At 39.1% G+C, this 26,772-nt stretch overlaps 1 protein-coding gene and 1 long non-coding RNA gene across 4 annotated transcripts in view; one reads left to right on the top strand and one right to left on the bottom strand.

Moving 5' to 3' along the window:
* Positions 1 to 1,654: 1,654 nt before the first annotated feature.
* On the bottom strand, positions 1,655 to 26,746 carry LOC146444498 (uncharacterized). 2 transcript variants are annotated; one of them, XR_014850940.1, is made up of 4 exons: positions 23,677 to 26,746; positions 13,347 to 13,419; positions 8,414 to 8,537; positions 1,655 to 2,244 (listed from the first exon to the last, which is right to left on the bottom strand). It is a non-coding gene; the product is annotated as an uncharacterized LOC146444498 (long non-coding RNA). The 2 variants fall into 2 exon arrangements; XR_014850938.1 differs by lacking the exon at positions 1,655 to 2,244 and adding an exon at positions 6,486 to 8,318.
* Positions 26,606 to 26,772, top strand: part of PPP2R3B (protein phosphatase 2 regulatory subunit B''beta) — a 44,763-nt gene continuing 44,596 nt past the window's right edge. The window contains exon 1 of one of the 2 annotated variants that reach the window (XM_085056032.1): positions 26,606 to 26,698. The gene's annotated coding sequence lies outside the window, so the exon portion shown is untranslated. The remainder of the gene's footprint in view (positions 26,699 to 26,772) is intronic. The other variant, XM_085056018.1, reaches the window with a different exon arrangement.

Here is a 26,772-nt window from a genome sequence, read left to right as displayed (position 1 = left end):
TCTTGCCGCATTTGCACTGTTTCTAGGACCAGGAAAATCTGCCAAGTCTGTCCTGCCTCAACTCCTAAATAAAACAGCCCAGGGAATATTCTCTCTCACATCCTCGCTTTAAACTGTCCCCAAGCAGGACACACAAGTCCAAATCATCTTATGGCAAGAGACCCAGGCAGACACTGGGCTGTCCAGCAGAGCACCTCATTCCCCAGCCAAAACCCACATCCAGCCCCTTGCTGTGGCTCCAGTTCCTGTACTGCTACTGGAGCACCTTCAGGGCACCAACAAACTTATCTGGGAGGGAAAGAGAGAATGACACTGCTACCGTCTCTATGGAATGTTAAATCACACACTCAAGGCTGCAGCCATTGCCTGTGGGAGAGGCAGACAGAGGGCCAGGGCACTGTTCAGCCACCTCAGCTCTTTTGTCACAATCTGTCTTCTAAAAATGAAGACCCTCAGAACACATCTACAACCTCTCCAGAGTACAAAGCATGACAGCAACACTTCAAAAGCATGAAGGGGCAAATATTCAGCTAATGGGAATTTAATCAAACTATGGCAATGAGTACCAGGAGAGGTTGCTGACCACACTCACAAGCACTCACACTCAGAGGAGAAAGCAAGGGGAAACTCAGGTCGCCTGCAGGACCTACTCTCTCTTTGTGAAAGCACAGGAGCTACTAGAGATTGGGTTTTAATAGGTGATTTCATAGCTCAAAGACCATCTGTTTCACAATTTTCCAGTTTGTGATAGCAACAAATGGAAAAAAACTACTTCCAAGCAGAAGTATATATGTATTTTTGGGAATGTTATTCATTAAACAATTTAAATTAAATTATGTGTGGCTGAGGGTAATGGTTTATGTAACTTCATGGCTTTTATTTAATTCCAGCAATGATAGCTCACAAATTCTTAACAGGACTCCAGTCCATGCTTAGCTGCTTTACTGAACTGAAGTGGGTTTGTCCTCCATGCAAAGAAAAGCAAATGATTGAATTTGCAAAGCAAGTTTCTTGAATTCTTCCTGGAATAGAGGTCAGAAGCATAAACTTCCTTTTCAATCCTAATCTGTATTTCTATTTTAATAACTGTCTTTATTAGGACTAGACCCAGATTTTCCTTGCTGAAACAGTCACAGAATATCTTCTGTCATCTCATTCTCTTACAGAAATAAAAAAGTATGTTTAATTCCATAGAATACATGTTTAGCATGAAAACTCATAAATTTGATTAGACATTGTTACATTTGTTAATACCTCTTTCAGTGCAGGAACGATGTTTGTGGATGAGGGAATCTGCCCAGGTTTCCAAACTATTAATACATATTTTTAACAGGGCACTGTATATTTTTACAAAGACTTTGTTTTATAAGATGATACACTCTGCAACAGTTATATAAGCTTAGTTTTAGTGACACAAACTCAACCCCTGTTTAAATCTACAGCAAAATTGTGATTGAATTCTTTGCTAAATGTTCACCACCTGCCTCCCTTCACTGCATGCCAGTATGGACAACCTTTCATTCATGTACTTAAACTAAGTACTAAACTGTGTTTAGAAGCTGCCATAGGTGTTCTGAAGATACCACAGAAGACTGATAATCAGTTTACATGATACAGCTTTTCTTGTTATTCTATAGCTGCACATTGGGTAGTTGTAGGGTTCGTTTGTCACTGCTAGGTACCACCACATCTGCCTTCCTTCTTGCTGGATTCTTCCTGCTATTATGATATCCAGGTTTTTAGCATAAAAATACTTTGATTTTAAATAGATTAGAGGAAAACATTTTTATCAAAAGACTGAGTTTTTTTATTTTTCTTTCAATGAAATAAGTTATTTTGAAGCATGAGCCCAATCTTCAGAAATTCCGTTTCCTATGAAGGGGTATCTCCCAGAAGAAAATCTTCCATCATTTTTTCTGGTCCCTTCCAGGCAAAATCCCAAAGAATTCAGTGGAAACTCATCTTCTTTGACTCTAAGGTTTGTGCTCTACTGATTCAATGATATGGATGATCAAGGTATCAGAGATGTCTGAGGAAACACACACATTTGCTGCAGCAGAATAGCAAAAGCAAGATATATTAACAACTAAACTGCCATTGCACAATCCAGCAGAGAAGATTCTTAAGCAAGAGGGATTTTTCTTTGAACATTTTTTTGTCTCAGGCTGGCTTAAAGAAGATTTTCTCAGAGCATATGCCTATTTTTATTATTTTTCTTAAATAGTCATTACCACAGCAATATCCCTGCAAGAAAAATACGTGGTAAGAAAAAATACATTTGAAAATTTGTTTTCTTTTGAAATTCAGTGTTACCCAGAACTGATGTTGTTTGGGGTTTTTTTTAAATTTGTCTTGAGGAAGCACTGCTACATGCATTTTGACTGGTTAGAAAAACGAAGCAAGAATGACTGCCAGATATTTGAAATGCTCGCACATCTTTTCCATTACACCAAGATGAGTACTGCTCCCTGCTATAAAAACAGGGTCTGGTAACATTCCATCAAAGTTGGGGCAAATTTCCCATTGACTTTAACATTGCAACAGAGGGCCTTTACAGAACAGACAGGGCACCTTTGTATTTCTGAATAGGAAATAGAAAAACCCAACTACCAAAGTTTCTGATCAAAAAGAAAACAAACACATCTTATAGGCTTTTTAATAACTTTTTCCCCAATAAAAAGAATAAAGTTGGTCTGAAATTATTATAGCTGTTTGAACGGAAGGCATACTTTCTTTCTAGCCAGGCATTATACCATTCAATCTATGAACACAGAGATGTAATATAAAGTAATAAAGAGGAAATACAACATAAAGTAAGATTCAGACATATTAAATTGCTTAATGAAAACACAAGAAAAAGAGTGAGTAGAAAATATGTTTTCCTTTATTAAGAAAAATTCCCCTTCAAAAGCTTAATCAATAATAACATTCATATTTCCTGACTTATTTTTTACATCAATTTTTTTGAAAATTATTAAGTATCTCTAATGATTACAGATTGTCATCCTTCCACAGCCTGGCCTGGCAGCATCCTGGATAGATTGCTCTCTGCTTACTCTGTTTCCCCTATGATGCTGACTGTTCTAAGCAGCACGTTTCATAATTTCATTTCAGATCATTCTTCTCACTGAATTCTATCCAGTAAATGTAAATACATATTTGCAAATTCACCTGGGGAAAAGGAAATCCTGTAGGATCATGCTGCTGGTAATTTGGAGATGAGTCAAACACTTTTTAACACATAAAATTTTTATAGTCTTGTACTGCAGAGCAGATTGAGGCTATGAGAGTATTGTAGACAAACCACCAATAGTACTGTTTCCATAATCTTTGACCCAAATCTACTGCCCACAGGCTACTAAATGTCTGGAGTATAGTGACCAGGATGGTACCCTCTGGGAATGAGGTGGTGGGCACAGAGAGGGGAAGGTGCAGGTGACTCTTAGCCATACGAAAATGTTAAAAAGTTTGACAACTCCCAGATTAGCTCATTTCTTCTCTATTTGTTCTGTGAGCTGACATCAAGAGAGCAATCCCTACATGTATAGGAATACTGGTGTTTTAGACAGCAGATATTAAAAAAATGGGACCAGGGCCAGCAGACACAATAGAAAACTTGTGGAAGTTGAAGGTACTTCTGAATTGGTACCTAATTTCCATCTGGGAGTCTTCCAGCATGGCATCTATGCTTAGGTTACAGTTATTCTTTGGCAACTGGTCTCCAGCTGATTTTTTTAAAAAGGCTTTAATGCTGACAAAAGCTTCCACAGGGTGTGTGATCTGCAAATAGAGATCTGCAGATCTCCACATTTCCCCACCCCAAACCACTGGAGATGTAAACTCAAAAATCTTCTTCCCTGGATGATACCCATGAGTGTCTCTTCAGGGATTACTAAAAATTAGTGAATATCGTCTGAGGATCCTTTAACTGCACTTCATAAATAAGGGATGGGAAAACAATAGCGTGCAGAGTGCAGTGTCTGGCTTGAGCTGCACCCTGGGCTGAGCAGCAGCAGCAGCAGCTCCCGGAGATGTTTTGGGTGGTTGTGCTGGTGTGAGGGAAGTCACAGAAGGGGTCAGACAGACAGAGAGTAAAACACCACAGAGTATAGAAGTAATCTTATTTACACGTCAGAGTTAAATCTGGCTATTTCTAGTGCATCACTATAGGCAGTGTGCACATATCACCTGGAGCCTCATCTCCTTCCATTATAAACGTCTAGTGATGGTTTATAAACAGAAATGCGGTCAAGCTAGAAATAAGCTGTCACACAAAATGCTGACATCTCTAAATACCAAGAGTATCTGAGAGATATTTTTTCTCATTAAAAATATTGCATTTGTTTTTCTCAGAGGAAGTAGAAATCACAAGAAAAATCAACATTACATTACCTAATCTTTCTCATTTTCATTTTTAATTCCCTCAGCATGGGGCTGAGATAGCTCTGCTCCTTTGCACTGAGTGCCATGACAACCAACAGACCCACCCGGTATCTGCACTGCCATTCTGCTTGTTACCTCAGGAAAAATGTACACACCAAATGCTCAAACTCTTTTTAAACCTATTAAATATAAATAACTAATATGATTTGACCTAGATAGCTGAATGTGATGTACCATAACATCTCAATATAAAAAAAGACCTGTAGTGTAAACGCATTTATAACTGCTATGGAGACTAAGTAAAGTTGCTACAATGAGTTCATCATTCGTATTGTAAGAAGTTTTCCTCAAACAAAATGTTTCCAATATCAAAAACATGAGCATAGCATTCAAGACCTTAGGTCCTAATTGTATACTACAATTACAAATTTCCATGAACAGTGTAGTTAAAGCATTTCATACATATGTACTTTCATAAATTACATACATCATAAATCTGGATAATTAATATCCCCAGAGAAAAAGTGTATTTTAAGTTTCCCTTAAAGATCTAGTTTTTGCACCTTACTGGAGCCTAAAACTCAGAGGTAAAATACCACAGCTTTTAGCGGTATTTGTATACGAAACAAGCTGTAGTTACATACACATTCAAAAACAAATAAGCCAAATAAATATATATTAGTTCCTTGCCACTAGCTACAACACAAACACCACTTATGAATAGGTGTATCCAACTCAATCATCAGCCTTGTGGTTCTCTTTCATCTTGCAGTTTATCAATATATGCTAGAAATTCCACCTGTCATCAAATGTCCAGTTTGCATTTGATGTGCAACTACCAACAACATATCCAGATTTACTTCTTCTCTTTAAAAAATATGTTACAATTTTCACAGATAGTTTATTTAATTGTCCTAATGTTTTCCTAAGAAACACCATCATCCTGGCAGCTGGCCTTTGGAAGAGAATTTAAGATTCTCATCTGAAAAATTACAAAGAGCTGTTAAGACCATGCTCACACTCTTCAACTGATGCAAGGCATTCATATAATTTGCACATCTTCATCTCTGCCAAATTTAAATTATTTCATCTCTTGTTGATACAGGAAAAAGGCCTAGAACTTGCACCCTTAACGTGTAACTGCTTAAAGATAAAGGGCTTGAAGTTGTCTGGCTGATCTCAACTTTATTCAGTTTAATTCTTATGTTCTCTAGACAGTATTATCCCATTTTCCTGCAGCTTTCTCGTCAAACATTTCTTCAGTCTTCTTCCCTTTTATCACTGAATTACCAAAGTATTTATTTTGTATGTGATTTGATTTTTGTCCCTTAAATGTCTCTCTAAATACTTAATTGCCTTTTCAGTTTCCCAGATAACATCCAGAGACATTCAAACATTAATGGCTTTGCTTCCAGCTACTGACCAGCTATATAAATCTGTTCACACACCACAACTCTCTTCATGAAAATTGGGTTCAACTCTGTCCCAAACTTCAATACAAAATCTGTTTGAAATCTGCTGATTTAAACCAGTGTGCCACAAAAAACCACAGTTGTCAATGCAAACCGCCCACCTTCATGACCCTAATGTTTTGACACATTTGAATCCGTCAGGAAGTGCAAAACAAATTAATTTCATTTGTAGCTGGGAGACAAATAAAATTCTTTTGGGTGGAGCTTTTTTCATAAACTAATTCCATTAGATTCAGCACTGCCTTTCATCTGGTACCACATTCATTCATCTTTTGCTCAGAAACAGGAAGAGGAGGCTGCTGCTTCTGCCATCCTTGATTCAGACCACATGAGCCCCAGCAAAGAGGCACAAGTTGGCTTGAGGCTGGAATTTGGCCCACAGGAGCTGGCAAAATCTTTTTTTTATCTGCTTCATATCAAACTACTCTCACAGAAGTGGAGCAGAAAGAAGGACTGCAGGAAAACATAACTAAACAGCTTGTACATGTTGTCCTCTGCAATGTTCTACAGTCAATTAAGGATAAACATTCATCTAACGTGAGGTCATCTCAGTGATTTATTATCAGGATGTTTTTGTTTGTTTGCTTACAGCCGTTGCAAGAGAAATCCTCTCATTGGATTTCTCTACCAGGTGTGCAGAGCTGTGCTATAGAAATGTATTGTTATCTGGTCATCCCCTGCATGTTACCCCACATTTTTAAAGTTAAAATGAGTGTCTGAAAGAGGAAAGTGAGGGTATAAGACTGAGAGGAAAAATAAGGGAAAAACAAAGCATCAAATAATCCCTGTTGATGGTATTTCTAAGCAAAAAAATAACTGGATAAATGAAGCCCCATATATGACTCATACTTAATTGAACTTGGCTGTTTATGAAATATATGTGCATTTCTATGAGTAAGAAGATAAGAATGTTTTCAGCAAGGAAGACTAACTGAATGACACACAAGCACCATTAGCCACAGCCCTTGGAGACCCAAATCAAACATCATTGTTCATATAAGAAGAAGCAGGTAAATAGGATAGAAAATGTAGAAGTTAGACCATAGTCCTGTAGTTTGTCAAACATTGCAGAGGATAATGAGCAAAAGTAAACAAGGACAGCAAGTGATGTCAGTGGTAGAGAAATCATCTGCATTACATGCACAGGCAGAGGTGCACAGTTCTCGGAATTCCTTATTTTGGAACAAACAGTGAATTATTTTTGCTGAACGAGTGGCTACGAGCTCTGGGGTGGTGTTCCCTTTGCAGGCAGGCAATATTTCTGAACTGGGCTTCAACTGAGGGTCTTGGCAAAAACCAGCGTGGGTAACATAGGCAGATCCATTCTGGATTTGTTTGAGGAAGCACAGGACGAGATATACATGCCCCCCAAACTTCCCAAACCTTTCAGTCCCAGGCAGACATTGTAGGAATCCAATGTGTGCCATGTTTGCATTTCAAACGCCAATCGTGTAATATGCCCCTTTCTTCAGTGAATGCAACCCACAGGAAAACAAGATGCCAACAGAGCTGTTTTTGCATTACAGCACATTAGTGTTTGGGCTTGTTAGGGCTTCTCTGCCTCTTACCTGTAGCAAAGTCTTGAGTCTATCAGTAGGAGCCTCTGTTTGGGGTTCAAACAAGGGGAAAAACAGGCTTGATATGGTATTTGGTACATACAATACATTTGTGAGAAAGAGTCAATTTCTACTGCATTTAAGAGTATAGATTTTGGCATCTTAATTTTCCTTCTCCCTCTATCACCTCTACCAGGCAAAGGCTGCTTTTAAACGTGTTACTTTCTATTTTGTTTTTCTTCATTTTCAGTGCACTACTCCTATGCCATTCTCTCTGTCACAAGAATCAATAGATTCTTATACCATTACATGAGCAGGAGTGTTAGCTTTGCAATAATTTCTGGACACAGACATGTAGTTTATAATTTATCATATCTTTGACCAACTCTTTCCCCCTTTGCTCTCTTACATACATCCCAGGGCCTCATGCTAAGACCAGACAGTGATGAGAGCCATAATGCATATCTTTGTTGTACGTGAATCAATTGGAAAAAATTTTCTGTTCATACAAATATAAAATCACCTTTGCTAAATATTACATCCACTTTTGTTTGTGAGACAGATATATGTAACAACATTTCTACTCAAAATTCAACAACTAATCCCACTGTGACAGTAAGTTTTGCCACATGGAAAATGGACTTCTTGTTTCATGGTATGTTTTCAGACTGCACTTCATATGCATTGCATTACAGGAAACAGTTATGTTGCAAGAATATTGTTACACTCCCTTTTATAGCTATATTATGAAATAGTGCAAAAGGAAAGGAAAATGCTTTTCCATTAGACCACCAAGAGAGCATTGCACTTCAAGAGAAGAAATAGTCCAGACTGATGCAGCATTTAAAAATCTTTCCTCTGCACAGTCATGGGTTTTATTTAGACACTCACTGTAAGGAATATTCTGCTGTTAAGAAATATAGATGTCACTTGTTACTGAGAAGGAAGTATTTTATGAATGCTTTTTGAGACAGTTTTATGTGTCTCCAACACATCACTTACCTGATTTACCATAAATACATTGCGGTTTCCACTATCTTGAAAACAGTAACAAAACCCAGCAACACAGTCAGTCATGAAGATACACATATGTTACTGCCTCACAAGTAGCTCAAGGATGAAGTTTCTGTTAAAAGATAAAATAATTGAAGCACTAGATTGGAATTTCTCATTTTTATGCTGCCCAACCCATCACAAATAATACAAACATTTTGTTGTGATTTTGAAATCTCTACACATTTTAAGTGAATGAAAAAGGTGACAAAAGATTACAAGGAAAAGGAGAGGCAGGCACATGTCTTTTTATATGATAGGAGAGTATTTGCATTATGTCATTATGATTTGAGAGGGAAAGAGAGAGATCTATCTGATGCATTGGTTTTGATAAGGAGGAGAGAGGTGATCCTTCAGTGAATATATAGCATAGATATATACAGATTTTTCTTAACTTACAGCTACAAATATACTCCATGTCTTCTCCTAATAGCTGGTGATGCAGTTTATAAGCTTCACTTCAGAAAGAGCAAATCTAATATCCCCAGTAAATGTTCAGGAATTCTCTAGTGCTGACGACATAATGTATCAGGACAAATGTGACCTAGAGGCACTGCAGCATGGCAGCTACAGTAGGTGCACAGCCTCTGGCATGTGCATGTGCCAAAGAGGAGAAGAAGCAAGAAAATCCTTTCCCTTTAGCACATTCACATTGTTCCCATTTCATGAAAGACAGGACTAGGCACTTGACAGTTATACCATCTCCTACAATGCAGGGAAACTAAAAGGGTCCTTTAGCTGCAGCAGTAATGGCAGATACTTTATATTTTTCTTTACTTCAAGATTTGGAAGAGCTCTCTTGCAACTGAGATCAAGGTTGTAAGCGAGGTTAATATAAGTCTCCAACTGTTAAGTGAAGACTCCTGGGAAATAAAAAAGAATTTCCTCATACTCTTTCAAAATAAAATTCACCTATGAGATCTTTAGAGACTCTAGTGCTTCACCTCTTCAATATGGCTAGAAGTATTTCATCTTGTTTCTCCAGGATGAAGAGGAGCAGGTAGAGGTAACATACACAAATTCTTTACAGCTCAGGTTATTTAGAACAGATGAATTTGAAGTTTCCTTATTCATCCTCAGAGGAGTTGTCTAAGGAGTTCAATATTCAGAGTTATGTATTTTTAAGCAAAACACTTATATCAGTAGCATACATGCTGATGGGTGTTTTATGTTCTGTTCATATAAAAGCCCGTTCAAGTAACTCTGTTTCAGCCTTTGGGGATGGCAGGAAAGGAGGCTTTACATGATGAACTGCACAGAGCTACCACTGAGGAGTCCCTGCACACATCTCTAGCAATATAATTTTCATGTTCTTTCTTCAGCAGACAGCAGCATAGTCATTAGAGAATACAAGAAAGAGTTTTCCAAAGCTTAATAGGCTTCTGCTTTCTACATCTATCAGTACCTTGCCCACAAGAACAAGCTTTTGTACTTAGCTATGGACCCACCTGTATGGGTTTGATCTACTCAGTTTAGGTTTCCCAGTTTTTCCCACCTTTCATGTTCCAAGAGGGTGCTTTGAAAGTCCTACCCTGTACAACATCACCTGGAGTTCAAAATTCATAGAGTTTTCACCTGGTGCTTAATTTTTCCCTTTCACTTTCTCCATCCAGAACCTCCCTTCCCACTAGACAAGGATGACAAGTCCATCATCATACATATGTATTATCCTCAGCTGAATTGTCTTTGGCAATCAGACTGTGGTAAATAAAAGTCATGGCCTAAAGGGGATTCTGCTTTGGTTCCTATTTGCTTGGAAAGCAGAGAAGAAAGAAAGGGATGATTCTTGTCTTTTTTTGTAAGAGACAGGTATCAAAAGAAATTATTTAGTGTGGAAATTCTATATCTACCAATATCTGGTATCTTTTCTAAAACAGACTGTTCTGCAATACACTCATGTAACCCAATTATATAATTTGCTTTATCTTTTTATGCACATTTCTTTCTTCCCAATGGCAAACTAATGACTGGACTGTGCACTTGTGCAAAGCAACCCCTTGGACAAATTCTACTTGAAAGTTTTACCAAATTATAGCTGTATTTTAATAAGCCCACAATCCAACAGACAACAAAGTAAACAGGAAAAGCTCTGCTGGAGCCAGACTCTCACTGGGCTTTTCAGCTGCTTCTGTATGTACAATGATTAGTACGTGTTTACATATTCATGCATGGGGGAGAACAATTTCAGATTTAACTGTCAATATGTATATGTGCATACCACAGTACCCAATTTGTTGTTGTTTAACAAAAAAAACCTAATAAACAAGGCTTTGTGAGTTTACTTTTCATCAGAAAAGCTCAATAAACACAAGTGCTGGCTTTCTCCTAATCTGCTCTCAGCAAATAACCTCAACATAACTTATTCTACCCAGTGAAAATTTTCGGTGTTTATCAGTTTAAAATTGATCGCTCTTTTCTTGTTTACTATTGCAATAATGGGTCTGCAGCTGAAAGAAAATAGGTTTATTCTTATAAATAAAAGAAACGTAGTCATATTCATGTTAACATATTTTCCTCATATTGTAGAGGTATAAAAATGGAGAAGGGGGGAGGGGTTGCCACTGTGCAGATTTCTGTAAAATAAATGAAACAATACAATGAAGTATGGCTACCCAGTTCTGGCAGCTTCTGCCTGCTTTTATTTCACTGAATAAAATTGTCTTCTGCTAAGCCTGCATCTCTCACTGTCCTGGTAAAACAATATCCTGCTGGTCACAACAGTAAGTTTTTCTGTCATTGATATCTCAATGTGTCCCACATCTCATTTAGACTCTGATCCAAAATATACTGGTACTTAAAATATACTGATAACTGATGCATTCCTCTTACCAGAGTACATTTCACATCACAATCACCTGGGCAGGCCCTTTTTCCACCAGGTATTCTGTAACACTCTATACTATTTGCCCTGAACTCAGCTGTTCAGAAATTACGCTGTTGACATGTAGCTAGGAAATTGTCTTATACCCAACGAGTGCACAACTGCACACTGCTGGCTAAGGCCATGCACCCTTAAAGTCAAAGATGACTCTTCCAGCATATGGAATGGATCCTTTGGTCAGCATAGCCTGGCCCCCAGCAGAATCTGTAAGCTGCTAAAGACTAAATCTTTAGAGGAAAAAAAATATTTGTATCACATGTGCCAGGACAGCCATAAAAAATTTTCACCTACTCAAGTGAGTTTCCTCCAAGTGTCCTTCTCCAAAAATACCTCTTCTAATCTTTGTGGACTTTTCTAAATATCTGGTTTACCTAACTTTGCTGCAGATAAAACAGAAGAAAATTAAAGAACTGCATTAGAAAGGGTAGTGCCATCCTCTTAAGCATCAATGCTTATTTTATGGGAGTCCAGCAGAGGTCATATGAGGGACAGTAACTTTTAATACTTTTATCCCTCCATTCTCTCCCTTCTCCAGGGGCCACACAGTCTCAGAGGACAAAGGCTGGAGTTGGAATAGCTCTAAGAAGCCTGGCCTATCCCCTGGGCTGCAGTCTGTGATGTAGAATGGTCAAAAGCAATTGAACAAGGAACTTGTCTCTAATGATGCCCAGAACTCTGGGGACAGGCAATTCCACATGGACATGTTGGTCTAGTAAAGTATCTTTATCTCCTGCTCCATCTGTGTAATCTTTTCTCTGTGGTGAAAAACAGTAGGGCTGAGCTGAGCTTACCACTTTACCCACTGGGAACTCCTGTCTATTGAATGCCTAATATCACAATCCTAACACTGTGTGGATAAGGGTTTTGATACTTAAAAAGTCTTCCCAAAGGTATTTCATTAAGTAGGTCAGTCTCTTGCCTAGTCAACACAGCTCCTTCACATTACTACAGAGCAGTCACTAGGGTGCACTTTCAAGCAGTGTTTTCCCATTTAAATTATCTGTCTGCATTAAGGTGACAAATAAATACATGTGGCCTTTAACTGTCTATCTCTGGCCTTTTAGATCATTGGTTTGGCCTTGCAAGTGCAAGCTGGTACACAGCCCCAACTCTCACCAAGTTCACCTGAGGTGAAGATCTCCACCCTCTATCTTACAACACACACACAGTGCAAATCATCCTTAGAGCCTCTGTGTAACCCTTTTCCTTCTTTGTTGCCTACATCTTCTGATTCATCTGTTTTTAGTGTGATAACTCTGAAGGGAAGTAAAGCTTTGCTGTTATAGCTCGCTTCTGCCCAACTGCCACTTTACTGCATAACCTTTACTTTGCTGCACTCAACAGCAGTCCATAAAAGTTAGTTAAAAAAGGAAGCTCCTCTCTACAGTCTGGGTTGTTGATACTGCTTTTAGTTTCCTTTCCCATATCTTAGGATTTAATAATCAAATTTCTACAGAATATCTATCCCATAGAACTGTATTCCCAAACTTGGAGCTTTAGTTTATTTTGGAAAGTCAAGTGCATTTTACATTTATTTTTATACTATTTTAGTATAATACCTTTTCATTCCAATAATCACTTGATTTAATGTTTTGCACTATATATATTTTCTTTTCTTCCCATCACCCAAGTAGCTGTTTAATGGTTAGCTACAAATTTGCATTTGTTTGATCTCAGGTGTCTTTCTGCCTAAAGAATTAGTAGTGCTTTTGATAATATATACTCCAAAGGTATATTGTTTTGAACAACTCTTTTGACCTACTTGTTTCCATAAGGTTTGAGGTTTCTGTCAATGTGATTTCTCTTCATCATTTTTCTTCCCTTGCCTTTACCAGAGGCTGATTTTCTTCTAACAACCTATTTCAATTCAGTAAAACTCCCTTTATTTTTTAATTTTCATAGGTTATTGAAGTCCCTGGATTCAAAAAACATTAATTTTACATTTTGTCAAACAGAAGGAAGTTCAGCAGATTCAAACAGAACCAGACTGAATAATCTTACCTATGAAATGTCCTTTTTCCTTCACTGTGAAAAATTCAGCAACTGTAGATAAAATTCTTGTTCCTATGACAGGCTGAAACGAAAATTAGAGTAAGTCTTATTTCATTAGATATGAAATATAAAACTTTGTCACTTTAAAAAAAAAATTATTCATAGCGCATTACATAAGTATCATGCAGACAGTCCTAATCTATCTAGAAGGCACTTTATTTTACAAAGACCCCAATCTTGCAATCCAATCTGAACAGAAGAGCCCTTTCACTTCCACTGAAAGCTGGTGAATCTATTAGGCACTAGGCGTATAGAGGTGTTCTGGCACTTTAAAACACAGACAGGCTCACAACAAAATTTTTTAAAAATGTACAGAAAGTGAATTCCCACTGAAATAATTTCACTTCCGCTCATTTCTGTGTCTTTAACATAGCCCATTACATTATAAATGAAACAAGGCAACAAAATTGAAACATAATTTTGGTTTACATGAAAATCAAAAATTTTAATTTCTGTCCCATGGAACAAGAAAAGGATAATTTAGAGAATGTTTGGGACGTTTGTTTTAAAGAGCTTTGAATCTGGGAGAAAACAATTCATCTCTCTGGGCTCTGTTATGTGTTCAGAGGTGCAATGGGTACTGCATCACTGTTTCTACTCCAAACAACACAAACTGCATTTGCTCTCAAATCCTTCATTTCACATCTGCACATACAATCCTTGCACCACTGGAGAACCAAGGCTAGGGTTGTTAATTTCAGTTTTTCAAAAGAGACTCTTTTGTAAAAAAGCAGAATAGCTTCATAGTCAATATAACATGCTTTTAATAATAGAATGGTTTGGGTTGAAAGGGACATTAAAGACTATCTAGTTCCAGCTCCCCTGCCATGAGCAGGGACACCTTTCCCTAGACCAGGTTGCTCAGAGCCCCATCCAGCCTAGCCTTGAACCCAGGGATAGGACATTCACAATTTAATAATTATACAGTATTACAAATACACCAAAAAGGCAATTATCAGATTCAAGTTACTATACTGAGGTTGAAGATTTTCTTTCCATGTTATTTCTCAGAGATGACTGCATTTGTCTTCAAGAGTAACAACACTTTCAAATTACTTTCTATAGAATATGAGAAAAACTTCACTAGGTTTAAGCCAACATTGGACAAAACCCAAATTCAGAACTGGTACTTGCACTATGAATTAAGGGCTCCTTAGAATTAAAATATATTTGAATGTTTGGTTATACATGACACCATCTAGTCTAACTAGAAAGACTATAAATGGCTATGTAATGATAAATTATTAAAAATTATTGTTTACCAAATAAAGAAAGGTTTCTGTAAATACAACAGTGACTTTTTCTTTGAAAGAACAAATGTTTAGGAAATGACCTAAACATTTAGCAAACTAAACAAACAAGTACAGACATGGAATAAGAACTCTTGCGATATCTCAAGCTAATTTTACAAATCACAGTGTAATTTACAGAGCAAGTTAATGAAGTTGCCAAATTAGCATTGCGGGATGTCACTGGAAATCTCCTTTCCTCCACCATTACCCTCAGCATTAGCTCAAATGCCTTTATCAAGGGGACACCCACCCTGCAGACCCAGTGCAGCAACACGAGTCATGCAGCCCAGAACTGAGCAAGCGCAGCAACTCTTAGCTAAATCACAGCCTGTGTCTGTAATTGTTAATGTTTCACAACTGGCCACACTGGGCTAGGTTTGGCTTATTTTACAAGTTCTTGGTATCTACACTAAAACAGAGAAACATTAAAATAAAGAGAAAATTAAGCATCTTTATGACATAACACTATCGTGCTTCTACAATGATTTTGAAATTTATCATTTAACATTATGAGTTCAGCACAGAAACTGTTATCATAAGCCATCTTAGAGGGTGACTACAAACATTTGAGAAATCTTTCCGAACAAGACAATTTTATCCATACAAATTGTTGTAATTAGGTATTCATTACCTCTCCCCACCACTGATGAACAAGGTAAAACTGCAATGGTTAAGGCTACAAAGAAATGGCCACTCCATGTTCATATGGAATTTTACTATCTCTTTATAACTGATTGAGAATGTTTTCTGATTTATACTTAAAAAAAAAAAAAGTTTAAACTGCTTGACAAATATTTCATTGTCCCTATACAGCTCACTGCTGCCACTTGTTTGGAAAAATGAAAGGTAAGTTGAGAAATGCACCTTTTCCATTTTCATCTCTAATTGAATTCTCTCTTGACCCCCTTATTCCCCATGGCTGTATTTCAGGTTTTGATGATAAGAAAAAGAATTTTGTATTTGGATAATACAATTTTCTCACTTGCCTTCAGCGACCTTCAGCTCAATTTCCTCTCCCCAGAGACACTGTATATTATAGAATTGAATCAAATTCCTTATTCATAGAAAAAAAGTTCCAATTTAATCTGAATATTCAGCATTTTACACTGGTCAGGGTGATGGATGGCAAATTGAAATGCTTTTGGTTCAGGTAATCAAATGGTAGAATTCAGACTTGTATTGAAAAAAATAATGAAGTCTATTCAATATTCTCATAAGGTGCAAAAAATGCACATTACATGGTAGAACTGGGGCTTTTTCTTATTACCTAACCAATAACATCTCCACTGCAAAAAGTATAGTAAAACATTAAGAATTTATGCAGGTTAGAGCATGTGAAAAGCAGACACCTTTGGGGGAAAAGGTAGGCATCCTTCTAAGAGTGCTCAGATGAATGAGTACAAAACGGGAGGAAAACCAGACCTGTTCTCAGTATGTACCTGCAATGTTCAATGGTGTCTCACTGAAGCCTTTTAATATGTTTTAAATGCTTTTTGAGAAAGAAACACAGCCCTTTTAATCACTTCAAGTTGTTTGATATACTAAACCACTGCAGTGTTTTATTTCCATCCCCAAAAGTTTTGTCAAGTAATGCCATTTGGTACCTCATTATTTCCAAAGGACTACCACTTTACTTTGGGAAATCCTCTTGCCACTTGTGAAGTTCAATCCCAAAACAACAACTGATTTGAACGTCAGTTTGATGAAATTGATGAAACTTACTTGGACATTTGGGCTTGGACAAGATGTCTCCAGGAAAACAAGAGGATAATGATGCCTCATACATTTGGTTTGGTTTAAAAATACCATCAGTGGTTACTTTCTTCCCTTCCAGAGGTGCATGGAATTATGCTGCTTGGTTTTCAAATACTGTATACCAGTTGTTTTTTTCTAATTATTTGCAGTATAAGGAATGCCTAACTGTGGGCACCACTAGCATTTCATTAAAAAGTGCAATGCAGCAACCTAAATGTTAAGGCACTGTGTTAAAAATGAGTCCAAGGCTGTCCTTACTCACTGTTCAGGTCTACAGTTTGTGCCTCCTCCATGTCTCTGCTCTTACCTCACACACGTGAACCTGGTGCACAGGCGTTATCCAGGACACCAGGATGAGGGGAACTCCTGTTCAGAGTAAATTCCCATACCTAGCAGACACAAGATGACCTTCACAACAAGGGAAGAACATTTTTCATCATTTTTCTTTCCTTCACATCACAATAAAACAGTGTTCAGACTTGACCCTGTGGAAACACAGTGCTCTGCATGATGCTGAGCATGCTCACAGGGCTTTTGTGCTCTGAGTAACCTAGGGGTGGCATTTGCCTTATCAGCTTGTGCAGTTTCATAGCCACAGGGTAACAATGGGGTGTGAGGCAAGTAGAAAAAGTATGCACAGAAACACTCTCAGGAGAAGGATAAGTGCTCAGACTATCAAAGGTAACAGCTTTTTTAGAAATATTTACAAGTTAAAGCTCTTAATGTTAAACTAACTCTTAAATTAGAGAAATTGGCAGGAAATTATGAATGCTAGCAAGAACTTGAGACCCACCAGCAGTTGTGGAGAGAAGAGCTGAACCTAAGAAAACACACAAATATGTTCATTTCCGTCAGGCCCCAGATTTAAAAAAAAAAAAAAAAATTCAACCTTTCCTGTAAGACCAATTTAGGAACCAAACATTACATGCACCACCATATGGTGTAAGGGTGTTTCTGCAATGGAAGCCACTAACAGGTACACTAATGAACAAGAAAAGAGAGCCCAAATACTATTCCCAGATCACTTACATCTTTAGGACTTGCAGGAATATAAGTAATTAAAATGGAATATTTTACAGGTTAAAGTGAATAGATACCAAATAGATACACAAAGTTTGGAGTGCTCTACATAATCAGAAACACTAAAATGAACTTAAGATGCCATGAAAGAGGATTTAAGCACATGATTTTGAAGTAATTCAGGCAGAACCTTGCCCTCTGTCCTGAATAGGATGAAAAACAAGTGCATAGTTGACTAACCTATTAGCTGCATTTCAAGGTCCTGAACACTAAGGATACTTGCTGCATGAGCTTACTTCTGCTGAGAATTATTTGGAATGTCTTTTGTGAACACCTCTACAGGAATATAAGAAGTGTAAAACACATGTGACAGCAATTTTTACTACACAGTACGAAGGAAAATTAGAAAAATATTTAATTCTGATGAAAAGTTGCATTCCAATCTTGATCCTTCCAGAAGACTTCTTAGGGCTAAGTACTGAGTCAGGACAGTAAAGCTATTTGAGGAGGTGCTTGAAAGTCAGGAAACAGCAGCATTGAAATACTAACACAAGCTGGTTTCTTGTTACCATGGGGACTATTCCCAAAGGCCATATTAGCCTGTGGCCACTAAGCCGCATGGGGGAACTTTCACAACCAAGGGACACCAACAGGCTCTTCTGGAGGGCAGTTCAGATCAGGAAACCAGCTCGAGCCCAGAGGAGTCTGCATCACCCAGATAAATTTAGTCCCTGTGAATACTCCTCATACATTCAAATTACATTCTTTAGCTGCAATTATTTTGCCCAGGATCATGTGGAACATTATGCAAGCTTTGTCTTCCTCCAGCTTGCACTTTTCTCATTTCCATAATAGTCCAGTACTGGATCTATACCTTGGCAGTTGCTGACTGCTGTCACATTCACTTCTTTTTTCAGCCAGTAATATTAAAAGGTAAATGTTAATTACAGGGACTATTTCTCTAACCTTGTCTCTGGGAGAGAATATTTAGTTGGGAACAGTATCGTTCATCACAGCTGCAGCCTATTTGATAAATACTGCTTAAAAGCCAGACTCCTTGTCTGCTGGACGTGCTGCCTCACTGACGACTGGGGAGGCTGGCGGCTCTTAAAAGGAGTAACACAGCTCAAGGTAGCCATTTGTTAGTGCCCCTCCAGTGCTCCTTTCACACCAAAGGACAAACATGGTTGTGACAGTGTGCAAAATACTCTGGCCAGCATTCAAGGGGCTTTTGTTCTTCCTCTGTGTGCTAACCCAGCGAGCATGGAGAGAAGCAGCAGTTCCCATGTTAGCTGGCACAGCATGCGAGAGCTGCTGATACATTGTGCCTCACTCACTGTGAATGTACGCCAGCCTGGGTAGCAATTTAATAAAGCAGCTGAAGCTAATGCCATTTCTTGGCACCACATAAGAGAGTTTGTTGTAGGGTCACATATATGCATATAAAGGGTCATGTACCAGCAAATTTTCAGGAAATAGTAGACATGCACATTATTAGACTGAATTGCTGTCTGGCTCCAATATCTAAAATATGTAGCCAACTCTTAACCCTAAGTCTCAGCATTCTGATGCACTTAAATCAGAAAAACATGTGGGGTTTCTGTGTCTTAAGTGAAGTTTCTAGACTAGGAGAAGAATATCAAGAAAGTAGTACCAAATTCTATAAAGAAATATTTGAAGAGCAATACTGCTGGAATTAGTGCCACTACTGACAAAATATTTTGAATAATAAACACTTTTCAAAATCCAAGATTGCCCCTAAAATCTTGATTTTAAAGAAATTATTCTGGGGCTTGCATTTTTTAATTAGGATTTTTTAATCATTAATTTTGTATTTCCAATACTTTCTTTGCAATTACAAGGACTCCTTTTAACAGGCATGTTTAGTGGAAGATAACATTATTTCATAATCATGGGACTCTGGAGCTTTATAAGAAAAACAGTAAATCTTATTAAATTTGTGATAAAATTATTGGTGTTGGCAACCTTGCAGACATATGCCTAGAGCTGCACAGTGTTTTCCTCCTCTAACTACTGTAACTAAAAGGACTTTAATGAGAGCAAAAGAATGTGGCTCTGTCTGCCCAGAATCTTTTGGAATTTTCGCTTTTCCCTAATGAAAACGAAAACAAATACTTTTTTTTTTTTTCCTGTAAGCTTTTACAGACATCTGAACTGACTTTTGTAATGAAGAAGGATTAAGCAAAGTCAGGAAAATTATAAATGTGGTTTGTATTAGTGTACTAATTAGCTCATAAATTTAGAAATAGTTAATCTTTTAGTTTTGCTGAATGAAAATAGCAGTCAAATCACAGATCAGATCTTGTAAATGGAGTAATGCAGTGGTGAATTAAACCCCCCAGAGCATAGGTGTCTGATCTCATAGCATTATGAAAACTGGACATCTTGCTACTGGCTTTGAAGAGCACAAGGTGAATTTAACCAAAGTTGTAAAATATTACTCAAACAGCCAGATATTTAGCAGATAATAATTAAAAAATGTGATTAATTAGGTGTGTACTTCTCATTGTGTTGTAATCCAACAACTAACTATATTAATTATTTTTAGTTCAGTGAGCTAATCAGAGAAGTTGTAACTGGCAAAATTCTGTGGTTTACTGCAGTTTCTGTTTAATGTATGTATATACATACATGGATATTCAACAGAATCTGCCCTAGAAATATACATGTTATTACAGAAACAATAGTGGGTACCAGGTGATAAAAATGCATTTGACCAGTACATGATTTACATTTCTTTAGAGCTGCCAAAGCAGAAAAAGAGTAGAGGCACTCTTTTATACTTGATAATCTGATGAAGACTGCTCTGATGAAACAACGAAAAGTAGATTCTATCCCAAAACACATTCAGGTCTCAGTTCCTCAGACTGGGTCCTAGCCAGGTGATGGAGATGCAAGAGCCAAGCACCTGGGTATGGTAGCAGACAAGTAGCTGGCAGACATTGCAGGCTGCTGGATACAACAGCTCAGAATCCTCTCTCCTCTTTAATGATTGCACCAGGACAAGGTTAGAAGAGAACTGGGCTCAGTAACACTCAAAGTGCAGAATGAATGGACTCCCATTCTCACACCCCATAAACATCCTCATGCACACCTTGTTAAACACCACCCCAGAGACTGCATTTCAAGCAGTTTTCCATAAATTCCATGTGACCTGGACACAATGCTAGATAAAACCATCGGATAAAATACAGCACTAGAAGTATGTGAACCTGGGATTAGAAGATCAGGGTGACTTAATGCAGAACTAGCCTTCACATCTGGACTGCTGTAAACATTGCTCAGTCCAAGTCCCCTGTGGAAAAAACCTAACACACCAACAGTAATTCAGTAAAATGTATAAGAACTGGTCATTGCTAGAGCCCTGCAAGGATATGCAGTAGGAATTAATCTAAAAACACGATGGCAAACAACTGCTGAACCAATTTTCTTCTTGTAGTGCACCTGCTCTTACAGTATCTACATTTTATACTCTTTTTTTTTTTTTTACAGAGAGGTAAATATTCCTACATTAAACCAACTGCTCATCTGCTCATGTAAGGAGAGAGCCAGTGACAAGGCTTTATTCTAACTACATGGTGCATGTGATAAGCAGGAAACAAAATGTGTCTGCAAGTACAGAATGTTTCAATGCCTCGACTCACAATATGAGCTGGAACGTTACAAAACAATTTGTAATTATATCTCTGATTTGCTCTTAAGGAGTTGTGCATCAGCAAGCTATTAACCAGATGCTATACTACTGCAGTATTCTACCTCAAGGTGGTAGGAGACTGAGAAAATTCAATCCACAAGTCTCAATATTAGACTCTTCTGAGAGCATTGCTGGCTGCCAAACATGTGCAGCAAGTCAGCATTGCCGACATATTTTTGTCTGCATATGATGCTACTTCTGGAGGCCATATGACCTATAGTTCACCATCCCAGCTCTATTTTTGGTAAGCTGCTGCAAGAAAGGATGGAGTGGCATGGTTAGCTGGTATGGGTGCATAGTTCAATGGATTGCCAGTTGTTACCATTTTCTAAGTTTTTATCTTCATTCTAAATGATGTAGCGTAAGGCATCCAAAGCCCTCTCCATTCCCCCTCAAATGGAGGGGGGACTAGGACTAGGACCAGGACTAGGAATTTAAGTGACAGTATGTTAGAGTTTATCCTTCACTTAGTGGAAAGTAACATTTACACTCCCCTCAAGTATCTCTGACTGCATACCATAAGCAGGTTTACAAGGAACATCACCTTGGCAGCACAACCTCAATGAACCCATCTGGCCAAAATTTTCAGTGACAACTTGAATAAAAGTGACCAGTTTTTCAGTGGCATTCAGCACACTTAATTCCAACTAAGTTAGCACATCAGGAAATCAGGACACAGTTATTTTAGTGCTTATTATAGGTTAGAACTGGACTTCAGATTCCTACATTTGAAAGTTGTGAAATGTGTCAGCAAGAGCATTATAAAAGCAAAAGCCTGCTCAAAATGCAATATTCTCCTTAAAGCAGAATTCTAAAGAGGTATTGTAGTTCTCTTCCCTGTGTGACAGGCTGTTGTGGTTTAACCCCAGCCATCAACCAAGTACCATGCAGCTGCTCCCTCACTCCCCCACCAGCAGGGTCAGGGAGAGAACTAGAAGGGTAAAAGTGAGAAAACTCATGGGTTGAGATAAAGACAGTTAAAGAGGAAAAGCAAAATATATGCATGCAAGTAAAACAAGGAATCAATTCACTGCTTCCACGGGCAGGCAGGTGTTCAGCCATCTCCAGGAGAGCAGGAAATGGTATTCATCATACATAACAGTGACTTGGGAAGACAAATGCCATCACTCCAAACATCCTTCTCTTCCTTCTTCCCCCCCAACTTTACATACTGAGCATGATGGTCAGTTTGGGTCAGCTATCCCAGCTCACAATCTCCCATACATCCACAGTCTGTTTGCCTGTGTGGCAGTAGGAAAAGCAGGAAAGGCCATGGCTCTGTGTAAGGTCCACTCAGCAATAACAAAAACTTTTCTATGTTATCACCTCTGTGTTTAGCACAAATCCAAAACAAGGTCCATACCAGTCCCTGTGAAGAAAATTAACTCTACCCCAGATAAAACCAGCACAAAGGCATATGAAAAGCTCCAGAATAAAGACTCAGATAGATCCTGCAATGAACTGTATTTTGATCTCAGGGACAGGTTCTGCCTCAACCTGCCACTCTATTTAACAGTGATGACTCTACTTTTGAGACTGTTACATCTAACACAGTCCCTGAGTAGTAAATATAATACTCCAAACACATTTATCCTATCTGACTTTGGACTTCTAAAATGTGGTTGTGTATACCTCAGATGCTAATTGAGACTCTTACTAAGTAGTGGAGAGGAACACTTTTAAGTCATGTTACATCTGATCTAGGTTAGATGTCTACCTCAAGGTAACATTTATCAGGCCTTAGAAATGTTGCCTTACTCTACTAGAGAGGGAGCGGAAACACCTCTTTATTACCCATATGTCTAAGTTGTACAGACCCAAGACTATGAGGGAAGAAGCCCAGTCCTCACTGCAAAATCCGGATAAGGAACAGAAATATTCGTTATGAACACCACTGCCCTGTGCCACTGTACACAGTGACGAATAAAGGCAAAAGGGGGCTTTGATATTTAGCCAGGAACATACATTGGCAGTACTTCTAATATGACACTTGCTGAGTCAACAACAGCGAGGCAAGGTCAGAAACAAGCCATAACCAGCAGAGCCAACAAGAGGTGGATGTGGCTCTTCAGTTTTTGCACCACAGCTAGTACCTCCACGCACTGTATGGAGCCAGATGCTGTGCTACATGGACACACTAGCATGGGTGTACTAACTCCACTGCACTGAGTTGTTAGGCCCAAGCACTCCTGTTATTAATTGGCTTGAGTTATATCAATACACCACTTTCTTCCACTTACTAAACAAGTGCCTTACACAAAGTGACGTCTGTGTCTTTTACAACAATGCTAAGTGTCACCTCATAACTAAAGTTTCAGGTATCAGTTGGATATTGCATGCTCCATACTTTAATATTTAATAATTATACAGTGGATTTTAAAGGAGCATATCCCTAAACCAGATGGATACATTTCATGTAACTTGCAAGACACTAAAACAGATTTTTGTTTTCCATACATTGAGAGCAACATAGAAAAGGTTCAGCTTCTGTACTTACCATGTCAAGCAAGAACATGGAAATAACAGTCAAAAAGAATTTCAAGTTTCAATTCTTGGTGAATGATCTGAATGAAGAGGTTCAATTTAGGTATTTCTCCACTTTTGACCAAGTTTGGACCCCTATATCTCTATAAGCACACACACCTAGCAGCAGATACACTGCTGAGTAGCCCTGATTCATCCAGAGACAAATTCAAAACATCTATGTTAACTGCCAGTAGTGGTACAACCTGGTGAGAGTGCCCAATGTGTCTTCTGCTTAACAGGAAGCACATGGAATTGATTCCTCTCTCACACCAATGTTAATCATGACACAATCTAATAAAGTGAGAGTTAGAATTGCTTTGAATCTACACTAGCATGCATGAGAGAACACTGTGACTGTGCGCATCTCTCAGAGGGTTTTTTTTTTTTAATTTCTTTTTTCTTATTTTTCATGTTCCTCTGGGACATCGCATTGCCAGTTTCAACAAAGGGCATCATCTCTATGCAGATGATATCCAACTCTACAACTCTGTCAAGTCAATCTCTGATCCCCTTCTTGCCACCTGTCTTCAACATGTCAATCAACAGATGGCTACACCATCACTAAGGAATGCTTCAAAGGCATTCAAAATGTTTTAAAAGTTCTCTTTGTTCCACGTCTCTTGCTCTGCTATCAGTCTTCTTAATTCAGCCCTTCAGTTCTCCGCCAAAAATCTTGCTGCCAGCCATAACACAGGGTTTTAAATTTCTTTTCGCCTGCTTAAAAGCTACTTCCATATTATTTAGAGATTTATCCATACTTGGACATCTGCTTTCTCCGTGTTCTGCTGAATGTTTTATTCCACTTTAAAATAATGCCATTTTGTCCACTTTGGGTGTTCTAAAAACATACTTTCTAACTTCACCAACCAATGCACAGGAACTAGAATACAACTCTACTTCAAAAGATGGAGACTCCTTCAAGAACTTTCAATGTCTTCTTAAATACAGAATCTCATTTTAAGACTTGTAAAAATATATTTCAGTGTCTACAGATAAAGCTTTCTGATATACTTAGAAGAGTAATATTGGTTTTTGCCAGATGACTCTGTTATTATCAAAATATAATTCTGGTACTACCAAAACATAATTGTGTTGGACTGTAACAGATTTCTCTCATAGCATCTCAGCTTTTGCTTCTCCTCAGCACTTTCTCATCTCTGTGTCTTCTCTCCAAGCTTCCAGAAATGAGAAAGCAAGCCCATTCCTTCACTTACCCTATTTTAATCTTGCCTGCATTTTCAAGCTCTCCCTTCAAACCATTGTATCATCTTTGGTGCAGCCCCACCTCCACAGCAGTAACATTCCAACGATTTGTGATAATAACCTGTCAAATCTGGAGTGATGCTGCTGGTAAAGGCAGTGGTAGAAGGTAAAATGGATAAAAGTAAGTGTAGCCACTACATGGAAAAATCAGTGCAGTGGAAGAAGGGAATCTGATGCAAAAACACAGATGAATCGCTGATGCAAAAAATACCAAACAAAATAACTACATAGGCCAATGGTCAACCATTTAATATCCCAGTGACAAGTGCACCTGGGGAGATTCATAAGGGTGCCCTGAAGGCTGACAACCACAAATTCCCAGTATATGTTTTCCAGTACAAAAAAGGGGCTGCAAATAGATTAGCACACATTGTTCCCTTAGTAAGGGGATTATCCTTCTATTTGTTACTGCCTCCACCTCCTCTTTCATCCTATCATTTGCAATCCTGTAACACTAGTGGCAACCACAACAATAATGTAGAAAGAGCATTTAGTGTTCTCCTTTTAACAGCATCTAGCAGCTAGAACCAGCTCACTTTCACAGAATCACAGAATGGGTAAATTGTGTGGAAGGGATGGCAGTCTGTCATCTGATCCAATCTCTTTGCTTAGGCTGGGTCGTCCTAGAGCATATGGCATAGGAGTGCACCTACATGGCTCTTGAATACTGCCAACGAGGGAGACTCCAAAACCTCTCTGGGCAATCTGTTCCAGTGCTCAGTCACCTGCACAGTAAAGTTCTTCCTCATATTCAGGTGAAACTTCCTGTGTATCAGTTTCTGCCCCTTGCCTCATGTCCAAGTGGTTGGCACCACCAAGAGCCTGGACCCATCCTCTTGGCAACCCTGCTTTAGATATTTATACACATTAATAAGGTCCCCTCCTAGTCATGTCTTCTTGAGGCTGAACAGGCCCAGCTCCCTCAGCCTTTCCACTTAAGAGAGATTCTCCAGTCACTTTATCCTCTTTGTCACTCTCTTCTGGACCCCCTCCAGGAGCTCCCTGTTTCTCTTGTGCTGGGGAGTCCAGGACTGGACACAGCACTCCAGATGGGACCTCACCAGGGCTGAGAGGAGGGGCAGGATTGCCTCTCTCGACCTGCTGGCAATGCTTTTCCTAATGCACCCCAGGACAGCATTGCCCTTCTTGCCCCCAGGACACACTGCTGGCTCATGGAGACCTTTTTGTCCACCAGAACCCCCAGGTCCTTCTCCACAGAGCTGCTTTCCAGCAGGTGAGCCCCCAGCCTGTGTTGGTGCCCAGGGTTATTCCTCCCCAGGTGCAGGAACCTGCATTTGCCTTTGTTGAATTTCAGACAGTTCTTCTCTTCAAGCTGCCGATGCCTTTCCGAAAGGCTGCACAGCCCTCTGGGGTATCGGCTCCTCCCGGCTTTGTGTCTCAGCAAACTTGTTGAGAAGATACTCTGCCCCTTCATCACTTTGCCAACTCCTCTCAGAAAACCAGTCAGCGAGGAGCAGCCCGTGAGACAGCGAGAGCTCGTCAGAGCTCCAAGCTGGGCCCGGGTGGCGGCGGCACGGCGGTGACTCGGGCAGGGCAGCGCTGCCCCTCAGCCCGCTGCGGCCCGTCGCCATGGCGACCGGCGGCCGCGTCCCGCGGGGCGGAAGGGACGAGCTCTCGCGAGATGGCGGCGGGCGGGCCGGGCCGGGCCGGAAGGAGGCGCGCATTTGAAGGCGGCGGCGGGAGGGGGTGGCGCCGGCGGTGTGGGGCAGGTGAGCGCGTTTCTTTGCGGGGCTTTCTCGTGGCGGGGAGCCGCGTTGCTTCCCAGCTGCTGCTGTGGCGGAAG

Source organism: Lichenostomus cassidix, chromosome 1, assembly GCF_008360975.1.
Source record: "Lichenostomus cassidix isolate B80296 chromosome 1, HeHo_3.0, whole genome shotgun sequence".
Lineage (NCBI taxonomy): Eukaryota > Metazoa > Chordata > Aves > Passeriformes > Meliphagidae > Lichenostomus > Lichenostomus cassidix.
The sequence above is the reverse complement of the archived record's forward strand: the minus strand, read 5'-3'. Positions and strand labels throughout refer to the sequence as shown.